At 39.0% G+C, this 13477-nt stretch overlaps 1 pseudogene; it reads left to right on the forward strand.

Annotated features, from left to right (window-relative positions):
• The window catches only part of LOC108523203 (mitotic checkpoint protein BUB3 pseudogene), a 23744-nt pseudogene extending 10336 nt beyond the window's left edge, over positions 1-13408 (forward strand).
• Positions 13409-13477: the final 69 nt, after the last annotated feature.

Here is a 13477-nt window from a genome sequence, read left to right on the forward strand (position 1 = left end):
CAAGTGTATTTCTATACATTTTAGAGTCCACATGTCAATTACTACTAAAAAGGACATGCTGAGATTTGCTAATGAGATTGCATTGAGTTTATAGATTAATTTGAGAGGAATCAAACCTTCATAATATTGAGTCTTCTAATCCATGAATTTCTTTGTTTATTCTGACTTCTTTAACTTCTTAATCATGTTTTATAGTTTTCTTTGTAGAAGCTTCACACATCTTTAATTTATAAGTATTTATGGGATTTTATTTTGGATTTGTAATTTTAAATTTTAATGTCTAATTGATCATTGTTATGTAAAAATACAGTTGCTTTTATGGAAAGAGCTTATATCCAGCAAACTTGCTGCATTCCTCTATTAATTCTATGATCTGTAGGTAGATGTGCTTGTGTTTTCAGTGTACACATGTGTCATCTTGATAAAAAATTTTATTCTCTTTAAATTTCTTATCCTTTATTTCTTCCTCTTGCCTTATTACACAGCCTAGGACCTTACAATGTTGACTGTTGGGCATTCTCGTCTGATTCCTCTTCTCACCATTTAGTTTGCTGAAAGATTTTTACAGATATCTTCACCAAGTTAAGGAAGTCTTCTGATTTCTTAGGTTTCTCAGCTAATCATTCTTTATTATGAATAAGTGTTATATTTTAACAAAAGTAGTTATGCATCTATCGAGATTATCATGTGATTATTTTCCTCTATTCTGTCAATGTATTAAGTTACATTGGTTGAGTTCAAAGATAAATTTGAGACCTAGAAATCCCATAATAAACCCAACTTGGTCATGAAGTATATTCCTTTTATATATAACTAGATTTGGTTTGCTAATACTTCATTTAATATTGCTACATTTATGATTATGAGCAATTTCTTGTAATTTTTCTTTCTTGTAATGTCCTTGTTAGGTTTCAGTATTGAATTTTTTTTTTTTTTTTTTTTGAGAGACAGTCTCGCTCCATCACCCAGGCTGCAGTGCAGTGGCGCTATCTTGGCTCACTGCAAGCTCTGCCTCCAGGTTCACAACATTCTCCTGCCTCAAACTCCTGAGTAACTGGAACTACAGGTGCCCACCACCATGCCCAGCTAATTTTTTGTATTTTTAGTAGAGACAGGGTTTCACAGTGTTAGCCAGGATGGTCTCGATGTCTTGACCTCGTGATCCACCAGCCTCTGCCTCCCAAAGTGTTGGGATTACAGGCGTGAGACACCATGCCCAGCCAGTATTGAAATTTTAATAGTTTCTTAAAAGTAGTTAGCAATTATTCTCTCTTTCTCTATTTGTTGAAGGCTTTGTGAGAGATTGACACTACTTCTTCCTTGTTTGGAAAAATTTAGTGATGAAGCGTTCATGACCTAGAATATTCTTTTTGACAGAAGTAAATTTATTATAAAGCTGATATCATGCTGTTTACGTAGTGTCCTCACACAAAGTTATAGGACCAGAACTTGTCTTGCACTGTAGTCTTATCCTATTGCACTCAGCATCAAATGGTGACAAAATACAGAATTCAAAATTAATATGTGGAAAATTCTTCCATTATATAGATGAGTAGATTGTAAGCAGAGGATTTGGTTATTCTCAGTGAGTAGTCAAAATAAGTCTCCTCTCCTGTCAAGAATACACTTGATAATACCCTGACATTTTACAGTTTACATATGAAAGAAACTTGATAGAGGTATCTCTCAAATTTGAAAATCTTAATTTATGTAACATTTCAATAATGACTTATGAATCTCACCTCACTGCAACCTCTACTTCCTGGGTTCAAGCGATTCTCCTGTCTCAGCCTCCGGAGTACCTGGGATTAAAAGTGTGCACCACCACGCCCGGCTAATTTTTGTATTTTTAGTAGAGACAGGGTTTCAGTATGTTGGCCATGCTGGTCTTGAATTCCTGACCTCAGGTGATCCATCCACCTTGGACTCCCAAAGTGCTGGGATTACAGGGATGGGCCACCACGCCTCGTCTGAAAATATATCCACAATGTTTTTTTGTTTTGTTTTTTAACTGAAGAACAAACCAACAATGGTGGTAAGTGGCTTGCCAAAACTCATATGGCAGGTTAAGTGATGGGCCAGAAAGAGAAAAACATGAATTCTGAAAGCAGATGCAACCCAGCTTTAATCAGTAACCTTCAACTTGCTAGCTTCATGCTTATGGGCAAACTATATACCCACTGTTATTGCCAGTTTCATCAGCTGTGAAATGGATAATTCACAAGGATAAAATCTCTTCAGGGGCCACTGGGAAAATCAGTGATTATATATATGTCAGTACCTAACACAAGACAACACTCAAGAAATGAAAGCATTATTCTTCCCAAACATTCTACAGCCATCCCCATCATCCTGAGAAACTTCTTTTAATGTTTTCATTTCACATGCATGCTGACATCTTGTCAAAGCCATGCTTGAATTTGTGCCAAACCAGAAATGACTCCCCCAAAGTCTTACTACCTATATCACTCATTACCTATATCCTGCCCTGTTCATCCCTAACTACCTGTAAAGAGTATATATATATATACACACACATAAATATATATGCACATAACAAATATATATACACATAACAAATATATATATATATATATATATATATATATACACACACACACACACACACACACGCACAACAAATAAATATATTTGTTACAAGCAGTTAGGTATGAACAGGGTAAGAGAGGGCTCTTTCCCATCCACTAGGAATATCAGGTGCCGTTTTGGCAATTACCACATTGCCTCTCTAAAAGTGACAAATTGGCATCTGGTGCCAGGGAAAGGCCGTTTCCTGATGCTCCACACCTGTTGCAAAAGTGTTAATTGAATGTAGGCATCAGGGAGAAGCAACTTCCCAGGCATGCACATTAAGAGACAAAATGGCGGACTGTGATCTTCCAAAGGCACACACTGGAAAAGGACAACAGCCTCAGATGGGCATACATACAACTTCCTTACCCTTTTATGCCTGAGGTTACAATTTTTTGAATTTTTGCAATCAGACCTTGGCAATGACCTTGAGCAGTAGAATATAAATAATTCCCACATGCTTAGCGTTCCAGTAATGGAACACTAGACATAAATGGGATTTGTTAAAGACACTGTACCTGCTTGCCTCCCAAGGCTAAGGAGGGCACTGCACATGTGGGCAGTCCATGCTAAGGGAAGAATCATGTGGAAAGGAGCCAACCTATAAATTCCTAGGATCATGGTTAAATACTGCACTTGACCTCAGTGACCGCTTGGGTCTCTTCCAACCACACTTTCCTTTCCTTTCTTTCCTGTTCTAAAGCCTTTTAAATAAACTTCCACTCCTGATCTGAAACTTGCTTTCATCTCCTTTTCTTTCTTACGCCCCTCAGTCGAAGTCTTTCTTCTGAAGAGGCAAAGATTGAGGTTGCTGCAGACCCATATGAATTCACCACCTGTAATTCAGACACCTTCCACCAGTAACATATTTGGTGTCATGATACTTGGTTATTTGACACTACTAACATATTCATTCAACATTCTATTATGACTTATTTTCTCATTCAAAGAAATACTCATTTTCATGTGTAATATTGTATTTGTACACATATATATTTTTTTCTTTCTTACACAGGATCTTCAAAGATGTGTACAAGAGCCCACAAAGCTAGTTTTGTGCCTGATTTGTGGGAATTTTTAAAATGATGAACTAATCTATAATTAGACAATGCTTCATGTTGGTTTTGATAAGTCCTTGCTAGGAAATTGTTCGTTTCATCTAAACTTTTTTTAAATCAAATTTGTTGCAATATTCTCATTTTATCTTTTTATATATGCATGCATGCTATTGATTCTGTTTCTCTGGAGAGCCCCAACTATACACCCCCCTTCCCTAGCTGTATTCCATCCTGCCCATGGTTTAATTTAAAAAGGTGACTTTTTTGCCTGTACTGCCACTGGTTTGTACACACTTCTCATTCTCCCTTATTCATTTAATAAACATTTGTTGAATACCTGCCACGCTATTCACCATGTTAAATGCAGAAGATATCTTGTTTAAAAAGAATGGGCTGGTCCCTATCCTCATAAAGTTTGATGAAGACCCATACTAAACTAGAAAAGTAGTAAGATGATCATCTTAGCTTGCCTTATGAAAGTTATTTTCCTACTTATAGNCGGCCTCCCAAAGTGCTGGGATTAGAGGCTTGAGCCACCGCGCCCGGCCAGAAACTTTTTATTTCTTCTGCAATTCAAGACCTACCCTTCACATGAGGCCTACCTCAAGCTTTATCTGCCTTGTCCAAGCTAATATTTCCAAAGTACATGAGAATTACCTTCAATATTTTCCTGTGTGTGTATGCATGTACGTGCTATTTCTTTTGATTTTCACAGAGATAAGAGTACACAGATTAAGCACATGTAAATGAATGAGCAAATGAGCATATATTGATTGCCTTTGTTTACAGGATATGGTAGATGGTCGTATCATAAGCTAAGCCATACGTTTGTTTATTATTCCCTACTGCAGACAAACTTCAGAGAGTGTGAGTTCTCCTTGTGTACAAAATTGGACACCACTATTTATCTTATGGCTTCATAGTGGTAACCACAAAGCATTTTATCCAGTTCTGACTGTTATAGCAGGTAGCTAGTCAGGCATGAGGAGCCCTCTCCTCCCCACCCACCACACACACACCAGGAATGTGAGACAAGCATCAGGAGATGGTCAGGCAGTTGTTAACTGTTTATCCAAAATAATGATTAGTCACAGCCAGCACCAGGGAAAGGTAGTCTCCAATAAACAGAAACACATGAAACTGGTAATGAGCAGCTTCCTGATAAGATCTGAGGAGTTGGGCGAGTGGGCTCAAGTATGTGCATTAAAAGGCAAAATGGCAGAGTTTAGCTGGTATTTGACCTCTTAGGGACATTTGACTGGTAAGGGAAGAAAGCCTCAAGTCAGCATGCATACAACTCCAGTAAACACGCATGCTGCCCTCCCAAGTGCTAGCAGGCCACTGTGCATGCAGACAGCCCACCCTAAGGGAAGAATCAGGGGAGAGGGAACACAAGACTCCGGAAGCATGCCAACTTATAAAACCCCAATTCAAAAGTTCAAACAGTGCACTTGTCTTTCAAGTACTCACTTGGCCCTCTTCCAAGTGTACTTTCCTTCCTTTTGTTCCTACTCTAAAACTTTGTAATAAACTTTCACTCCTGCTCTAAAACTTGCCTCCGTCTCTCCTTCTGCTATATGCCCCTCGGTCGAATTCTTTCTTCTGAGGAGGCAGGAATTGAGGTTGCTGCATTGTTTTGTTTGCTTTTTAATTCATGAACTTCTGTGATACTCAGAGATCCTATGTGATATGTATTATTACTAATCCAATTTTACAAAGGCTGAAACTGAGACTTAGAGATTAAATAGCTCACCCAATGTCACAGAGCTTGCCAGACCCAAATCCAGGCAGTCTGGTTCCAGTGTTAACCTTGTTAGCCTTTGGGTGATACTTCTAACCAAAGAGGTGTTCAACAAATACTGGATAGCATTAAACTATGAAAGCTAACCAATTTAATGAATTTTTGCTATATCAACATAATAAAAGTCATTGATTTTTACATAGTTGTTAACTGTAATTCCAGATTTCATGAGCATGGTGTTTTGATTTGACTTTAACGTGTGAAACACTAATAAAAAATGAGATTAAAAAAACACAATTTAAAATACTTAAGTGGCTGGGTTTATCCTGTAGCATTAGAACAATAAAAAAGGTGAGTATCTGTAGAATTAAAATTATTTTCAGATGAAAGATTAAAATATTTTACCATGACTCATTTATTGATGCTATACATTGTATCTTTGTTGTTTCCATTTTCCTTGCAAAAGATATTTGCACCCAAGCTGTCCTTCCCCTGTAGGAGCACAAGTGTGAGCAGATCATTTCAGAAGTCATAAGCTTATGTATTATTTCTGGAAAATTAGGAGCATTACCATTCACACTGTGATTAAGTGTCATTCCGTAATGAGGAAACTATAATCAAAATCTGAAATGAGAAAGGACAAGATAATCTTAATCATAAAGCACAGGCTGAAAACAAAAATCCTTAAAATTAAATTATTGCAGGAAATGAAGTCATCATAATAATTTTTCTAAGTATTCATAAAGGATAATGTAGTTTGAATACTTACAGACTAAAGACTCAGAGGGATTTTTTTAAATGTCATTTCATAAGTTATGAAACACTTGCTTGTTTCTTTTAATTTTTTAATTACCTTAGGATTCACTACTGTCTGAAAATACATGTTTCTTTTAGACGACCTTGAAAACATAAAAGCAACAAAGAAGAATTTTAAATTCTTAATTTCGTTGCTAACCACAACTCCCTGCCCTCTCCCCCTCCCCCACCTTGGCTCCCAAGAGAAGCAGAAGTGTTTACGGCTCATTCAGGGAGAAAACAAAGGGTTGGAGGGATTCAGCAATGAGGAGCATTTTTTCTGGTTATCCTATCCACTTCATCACTTTGTCTGCAGAAGAACAGAAGATCAAGCAGGCAGAAATTGTGCACATCAGACTCCTGATGTGACATTATGTAGATTTTGAGGCAGGAAAGTGTCTGCCTCATGCGATTACTAAGAATTCCCCTTAAACGTGTAGAAAAGACAATGTAAAGCTTTTCATGACTCGTTATCTGGGTGAGCAAACAACTTAATCCCACTGAGTTTGTTGTTTTGCATCTTTTAAGAAGATAATAAATACTCTCCTTATCTTCCTAATTGTGTTGTAAAGCTGAAACTTCATGTGTGTATAACATAGCACATATATAATATATATTATATATAAAAGTGTTTTGGAAAAGGAGGAAGTATTATAAAAGTTTTGGTAATTTTAGATAGAAAAGCCAGACTTTTAAAGTTCTATTATATGAACGCGAGAGGCAGAATTATAAATTCTTCAAACTTCATTATGGTTTTATTCGAAAAATTGCCGGTTTTAATTTTATTTTACATGAAAGACTAGTAAAGGACCAGCTACCATTTAATAGAGCCCTGGCGGTGCAAAGCATTCCACATGCATTACCTCATTTAATCACCTCAATAACTGTTACTGATAAACGACTCAAAGCTGGGACGAGGGTGAAGCAAAAGAGGTATTTATTTCAGGTACAAAATTTAACAGGGCACCAAAAAACTCAGCTATTAAATAAATAACATTCTTTTGTTTGTTTGTTTGTTTGTTTGTTTGTTTTTGAGGCGGAGTCTCGCTCTGTCGCCCGGACTGGAGTGCAGTGGCCGGATCTCAGCTCACTGCAAGCTCCGCCTCCCGGGTTTGCGCCATTCTCCCGCCTCAGCCTCCCAAGTAGCTGGGACTACAGGCGCCCGCCACCTCGCCGGGCCAGTTTTGTATTTTAGTAGAGACGGGGTTTCACTGTGTTAGCCAGGATGGTCTCGATCTGCTGACCTCGTGATCCGCCCGTCTCGGCCTCCCAAAGTGCTGGGATTACAGGCTTGAGCCACCGCGCCCGGCCATTAAATAAATAACATTCTAATACTGTATTTAAAAAATCAAAAGTAATCCAAATAAATCTACAATAAACAAAATATCCACATTTTAATTAAAGACAGGGCAGTTATCTTGTGTAACCTTGAGTAAATAACTTCTTTGTGCCTCTGCTTCTTTATTTAAAATGGGATAATAATAGTAATACCTGCTCCTTAGGGTTGTAGTGAAGACTTAATGATTTAATGTAAGCGATTAGAACAATGCCTGGCATATTTTAAATGCTTGAAACATGTTGGTTAAAATCATCTAGTATTGTCTTTACTGGTTTTGCAAATTTAAATATAAGAAAACTGAGGCTCAAACGGTTTAAAAAGCTTGACCAAGTTTACAAAGCCAGTCGCAGGATTCACACTCAGAAAGTTTTCCTCCAGAGCCCTTTTCTTAATCACTCCATTATACTGTTTCTCACGGGGATGTTAAGAAACCTGTGTGTTCACAGAGCACATTAAGTGTGAATATATGTGCACCTCATTGGTAGATCATACAATGAAAGCTTTTTAAAAATCTCTTGAAATGCTACCAAGTGTTAGTGTATTGACTTAGATGAGTTTTATTAGCTTGGCATTGCTTAGCAAAGGAGCACAAAAGAAACAGAAGAAATACCCTACAGTCAGAGTGTGAGATTAAGAGAGCAGGGCCTTCACTTCACCCAAGAGGTTAGGACAGATTATATAACCAGTCCCCTTAGATAAGAGGGCAATCCATCTTCTTGAGGAGATATATCAACGGTTAGGATTCAGTTAAGATATATCAATGGTTTAAATTTAGCTTTTTAACTTGTTCGACTTGTTCATTTGAATTTAGCTATAGATTTTTTTTTCTTAACGAGAATAAACAGAGCTATCTGTTAACAGGATAAGTGGGAAACAGCACATGTGGTTTTATACAATTGTATCCACAATAGGCAGTGCAAGGCACAGAACAAAAAAGCACTCTTATTTATAGAGCTTCTGAGTTCAATTACACCTCTTGGTAAAGCGAGCAAAGAATCATTTATACAGGTTTCTAGGTTGGTCACAATAACGCTTTCTAAGAATGATGCTTAGTTGTTTAAACGTGTGACTCAGTATTCTCTAACCTTCCCGAATCTGTGTTATTTCCTCTTAACTGTTGTCTGTCATTCAGGTTTTGGAAGACAATTTAATTTCCTTTGTGAATGAATAGGGGCAAATTAAAGGATGTATCTCTATGTGTTTCTTTTGAATATTTTCCTCACTGAATACTGGGATGATATAAATTGCAAAACCTGTAGTCAGAAGTGTAATCCTATGTAGTGAAGTTATATAAGAGTAAGCAGTTCCTCAGAGTCAAGCAATTCAGCAAGAGCCACACACATATGCACACACAGACACACACAAACACACACACAGATACACAACAGTGATGAAACATGCATGAATAGATTTATATAATAATCAACAAGAGGATGTCTTTTTACAAAATGCTGAAATTTGCATGATGATTTTTTCACAACGTGTGTATATTTCACAATTTCACAACATATTTATAAGCAATTGGTTCAACTAATAGAAAACATGCCATTTACTTCCCTTATCTTTGGGATCTGGCACTAACTCTGCACCTTACTGTTTCTGTACCTCATTTTCTTACCTAAAAAGAGGTCAATAATATGACTCATCTCATAAACTTGTTGTGAAGAATGAATAAGACAAAGTGTGCAGAGTCTTAAGAAGAAGACATGGCATTTAGTAACCGATCAAAAATGTCAGCTCTCTCAATATCATTATTACCTTAGAAAAAGCCTTGAAACTTGCCAAAGTAATCACATCACCTTTAACAATGAGTGCAGAAATGTACCTTCTTGGTTTCAGAGATCCTTATTTCATCCAGGTTTCTAAGGCATCCATTACATCATAGTAAAATAGCTAACATTCCTTTTTCCTTGCTATTTGTCAACAGCTGCTATGACCTTAATTATCTGTAGAAGGCCTTTAGAATAAGATTTTTGACAATATGCATTACAAGTAAAATTATTCTATAATTATATTCTGTTGTAGTGATTATTGACCATCTTGTTTCTTGCCTTGTCGTAAAGGGAAAAAATACAGGTATCATTAATGTATGTCCACTGAGATAGCGAAGGCTCTATTTCCTGTTTCCTATTCCATTGGTGCCCAAATGACTGCCCTCTTTAGAGCTGCTCTGTAAGCTCCCTGACATACAACAGCACAGCTGGGCCTTGCCTTCCTACAACATATAGGATAACATTAAACAGGTCAGTATGTGTAGAGAATGCATGGTGCAAATTGAATTCGAAGAGCAAACAATTCTGGTGTACAATCATTACAATCACAGTAACATTTATCTCAAAAAATTAATTTTAGCCCAAGGATTTTTCTAATCAAATATGAAACTTGTCACATGGCACAATGACATGATGATTTTGATGAACAATTACCTGAGGCAAGGTTAACACTTTTGCCCATCATGTTCTAATTAAATAGAACAAAATGGATGACTTTCAATGTGGGGGAAAAATCAGATTTAAGCAAACTTTAAAAGATTGCCATAAATATTTCTCTTTTTTGGCAGTATTATATATCCCTTAAGTGGGAACCTATAGAGTTCTACTGCGTGATTGATTTTTGAAGGCTTTAAAATTGAGTAACTTGTCATATCTTTGTACTCTCTATGCAAACACATGTATACATATTTTTTCTGAAGAACTTTTTTTGAGATAGGGTCTTGCTCTGTTGCCCAGGCTAGGGTATAGTGGTGCAATCATAGCTCACTGCAGCCTTGAAATCCTGGGCTCAAGCAATCCTCTTGACTCAGCCTCCTGAGTAGCTGGGACTATAGGCACACACCACCAGGCCCGGCCAATTTTTAACATTTTTGTGTTAAGAGTCAAGGTCTCGCTATGTTGCCCAATCTTGTTTTTTGTTGTTGTTGTTTTTTGTTTTTTTGTTTTGTTTTGTTTTGTTTTTTTGAATTTTTACAGCAGATAGAAAGATCAGAAAATCTGTTTCACCGAGAGAGAGAGAGATCTGACATCCAAGATTGAGGAAAATGGTGAATGCTGTTAATTTTTTTAGTAGAGAACATTCCCAATTAAAAAAATTTTTAAAAAGTATGCCGGGCGCGTTGGCTCAGGCCTGTAATCCTAGCACTTTGGAAGGTCTGTCGGGACGGGCGGATCACGAGGTCAGGAGATGGAGACCATCCTGGTCAACATGGTGAAATCCCATCTCTACTAAAACACAAAAAAATTAGCGGGGCGTGCTGGCTCGCGCCTGTAGTCCCAGCTACTCGGGGGACTGAGGCGGGAGAATTACTTGACCCAGGAGGCAGAGGTTGCGGTGAGCTGAGATCACGCCACCGCACTCCAGCCTGGCGACAGAGCAAGACTCTGTCTCAAAAAAAAAAAAAAAAAAAAAAAAAAAAAAAAAAAAAAAAAAAAAAAAAAAAAAAAAAAAGTAGAAAAAGTGTTTACCTTCAAACTATTTAAGATAGAAAACTAAGTAACATACAGAACACATAATTATATCTGCAATTAAATGTAAAATTCTCAACATTTTATTTTTCATTTCTGTACGTTAACTTTGCTTCAAAATACAAATATATTTTAACATTGCTGGCTCTGAACAACATTAAATTGATTTTAGAACGTGAAAGATAAGAGCCTTAATCAACCATCTCCGCTTAGGAGATCTGGGAGTTTGGAGAGATATGTAAAGCATCATGGTTCGGCTGAAGGGGTTGTTCTCCATTGGCACCTGAAAGGCAGGATTGGGGTGTGGCTTCCTTATGCCTGAGCCAGTGTGCTTTGTTCTGTTCCTGAGACGCAGACAATACACCTAAGCTTGTCGCTCAGATCCTTTTTTCTAGATCTAAATGGAAACAACAAATGAGTATTCGATCAGCACAAATTCCCTCCAATTGCTAGATAAAAGAGCTGACTGCACATGCCCTAGCAAGGCCTGGCCAATGGCTTTTTTTAATTCTGTGAGAAGCACGGTGTTTGTCTTCAGTAGAGATTACATCAAATCCTGGTGATTTTGCCTCCTGTAAGTTTCTCGACTTACCCACTTCTTCCTTCTCCACTACTATTTCTCTATTCTAAAGTACTATATTCTCTCACCTACCTGGGAATAACTTCCTAGAATGGATCCTCCTTTCTCCATACTGTATCTCCTCCCACCCAATTGTTTTTCCTATAGTTAGCATTGACCTTGTAGAATGCACACCTGCTCTCATCCATGTCCATCAATGCTGTTGCCCTCCCGTCCACCACTACCACCTCAATGGCCTCTCATCTCTCTGACAAAAGAAAAACTTCAGAGTGCTCTGAGGGAAGCAAGGAGGCGGCAGAGGCGGCAGCGAGCAGCGAGTAGTGGAAACGTTGCTTCTGAGGGGCGCCCAAGACGACCGGTTCTAACGAGTTCAAGCTGAACCAGCCACCCGAGGATGGCATCTCCTCGGTGAAGTTTAGCCCCAACACCTCCCAGTTCCTGCTTGCCTCCTCCTGGGACACGTCCGTACGCCTCTACGGTGTGCCGACCAACTCCATGCGGCTCAAGTACCAGCACACCTGCGCCGTCCTGGACTGCGCCTTCTACCATCCAATGCATGCCTGGAGTGGAGGACTAGATCATCAATTGAAAATGCATGATTTGAACATTGATCAAGAAAATCTTGTTGGGACCCATGATGCCCCTATCAGATGTGTTGAATACTGTCCAGAAGTGAATGTGATGGTCACTGGAAATTGGGATCAGACAGTTTAATTGTGGGATTCCAGAACTCCTTGTAATGCCAGGACCTTCTTGATTTGTTTTTCTAAGACCAGCGGAGGGGGCACAAAAGAACCAGCCAATAGGCAAGGGTAGGAGCAAAACTGCAAATTTATTTTTGGTCACTTAGCTTCAGGGGAAGAAGGTGGGTAGGGAGAGGTCTGTCCGCCTCTGGCAAAGAAGGCCGACAGAGTCCCCCGGTGGGGCTCTCGGGGGAGTTCCTGACACAGTCCCGACATCCTGACAGGAGTGGGGCTGGGAAGTCTGCGCGTGGCGTCCGTCCAGAGCGGCTTTTCTAAGAGCGGGAGGGCAATAGGCGGGGCACGGGCGTGTGGGGGGGCGTTCGCAGGTGCTACCAGGTAAATCTTGGTCTCTTCGGATTGACGTCACCTGGCGCATGCCCGGTTGGTCTGCACCGTCCCGGGTCGCCGGCTGCATTTTCGCGCGCCTGGGAAAAGTTGGTGAAGAAGAACCCGGAAGTGCACCATCTTGCCTCCGTTCATCCAAACACTTTTCTCAGCCTGAAAAGGTATATACCCTCTCAGTGTCTGGAGACCGGCTGATTGTGGGAACAGCAGGCTGCAGTGTTGGTGTGAGACTTACAGAACATGGGTTACATGCAGCAGCGCAGGGAGTCCAGCCTGAAATACCAGACTCGTTGCATACGAGCGTTTCCAAACAAGCAGGCTTATGTATTAAGCTCTGTTGCAGGCCGAGTGGCCGTTGAGTATTTGGACCCAAGCCCTGAGGTACAGAAGAAGAAATATGCCTTCAAATGTCACCGACTAAAAGAAAATACTATTGAGCAGATTTACCCAGTCAATGCCATTTCTTTTCACAATATCCACAATACATTTGCCACAAGTAGTTCTGATGGCTTTGGAAGTATTTGGGATCCGTTTAACAAAAAGCGACTGTGCCAGTTCCATCGGTAGGTACCCCACGAGCATCGCATCACTTGCCTTCAGTAATGATGGGACTATGCTTGCAATAACATCATCATATATGTATGAAATGGATGACACGGAACACCCTGAAGATGGTATCTTCATTCGCCAAGTGACAGATGAAGAAAGAAAACCCAAGTCACCGTGTACTTGACAATATTTCATTTGCTTAAGTGCCATGTTGATGATAATAAATTTGTGCTCCCCAATGGTGGATTTATTAATATTAAACCAGGAAAAATAT

Source organism: Rhinopithecus bieti, unplaced genomic scaffold (assembly GCF_001698545.2).
Source record: "Rhinopithecus bieti isolate Rb0 unplaced genomic scaffold, ASM169854v2 scaffold_72306, whole genome shotgun sequence".
NCBI classification, from domain to species: domain Eukaryota; kingdom Metazoa; phylum Chordata; class Mammalia; order Primates; family Cercopithecidae; genus Rhinopithecus; species Rhinopithecus bieti.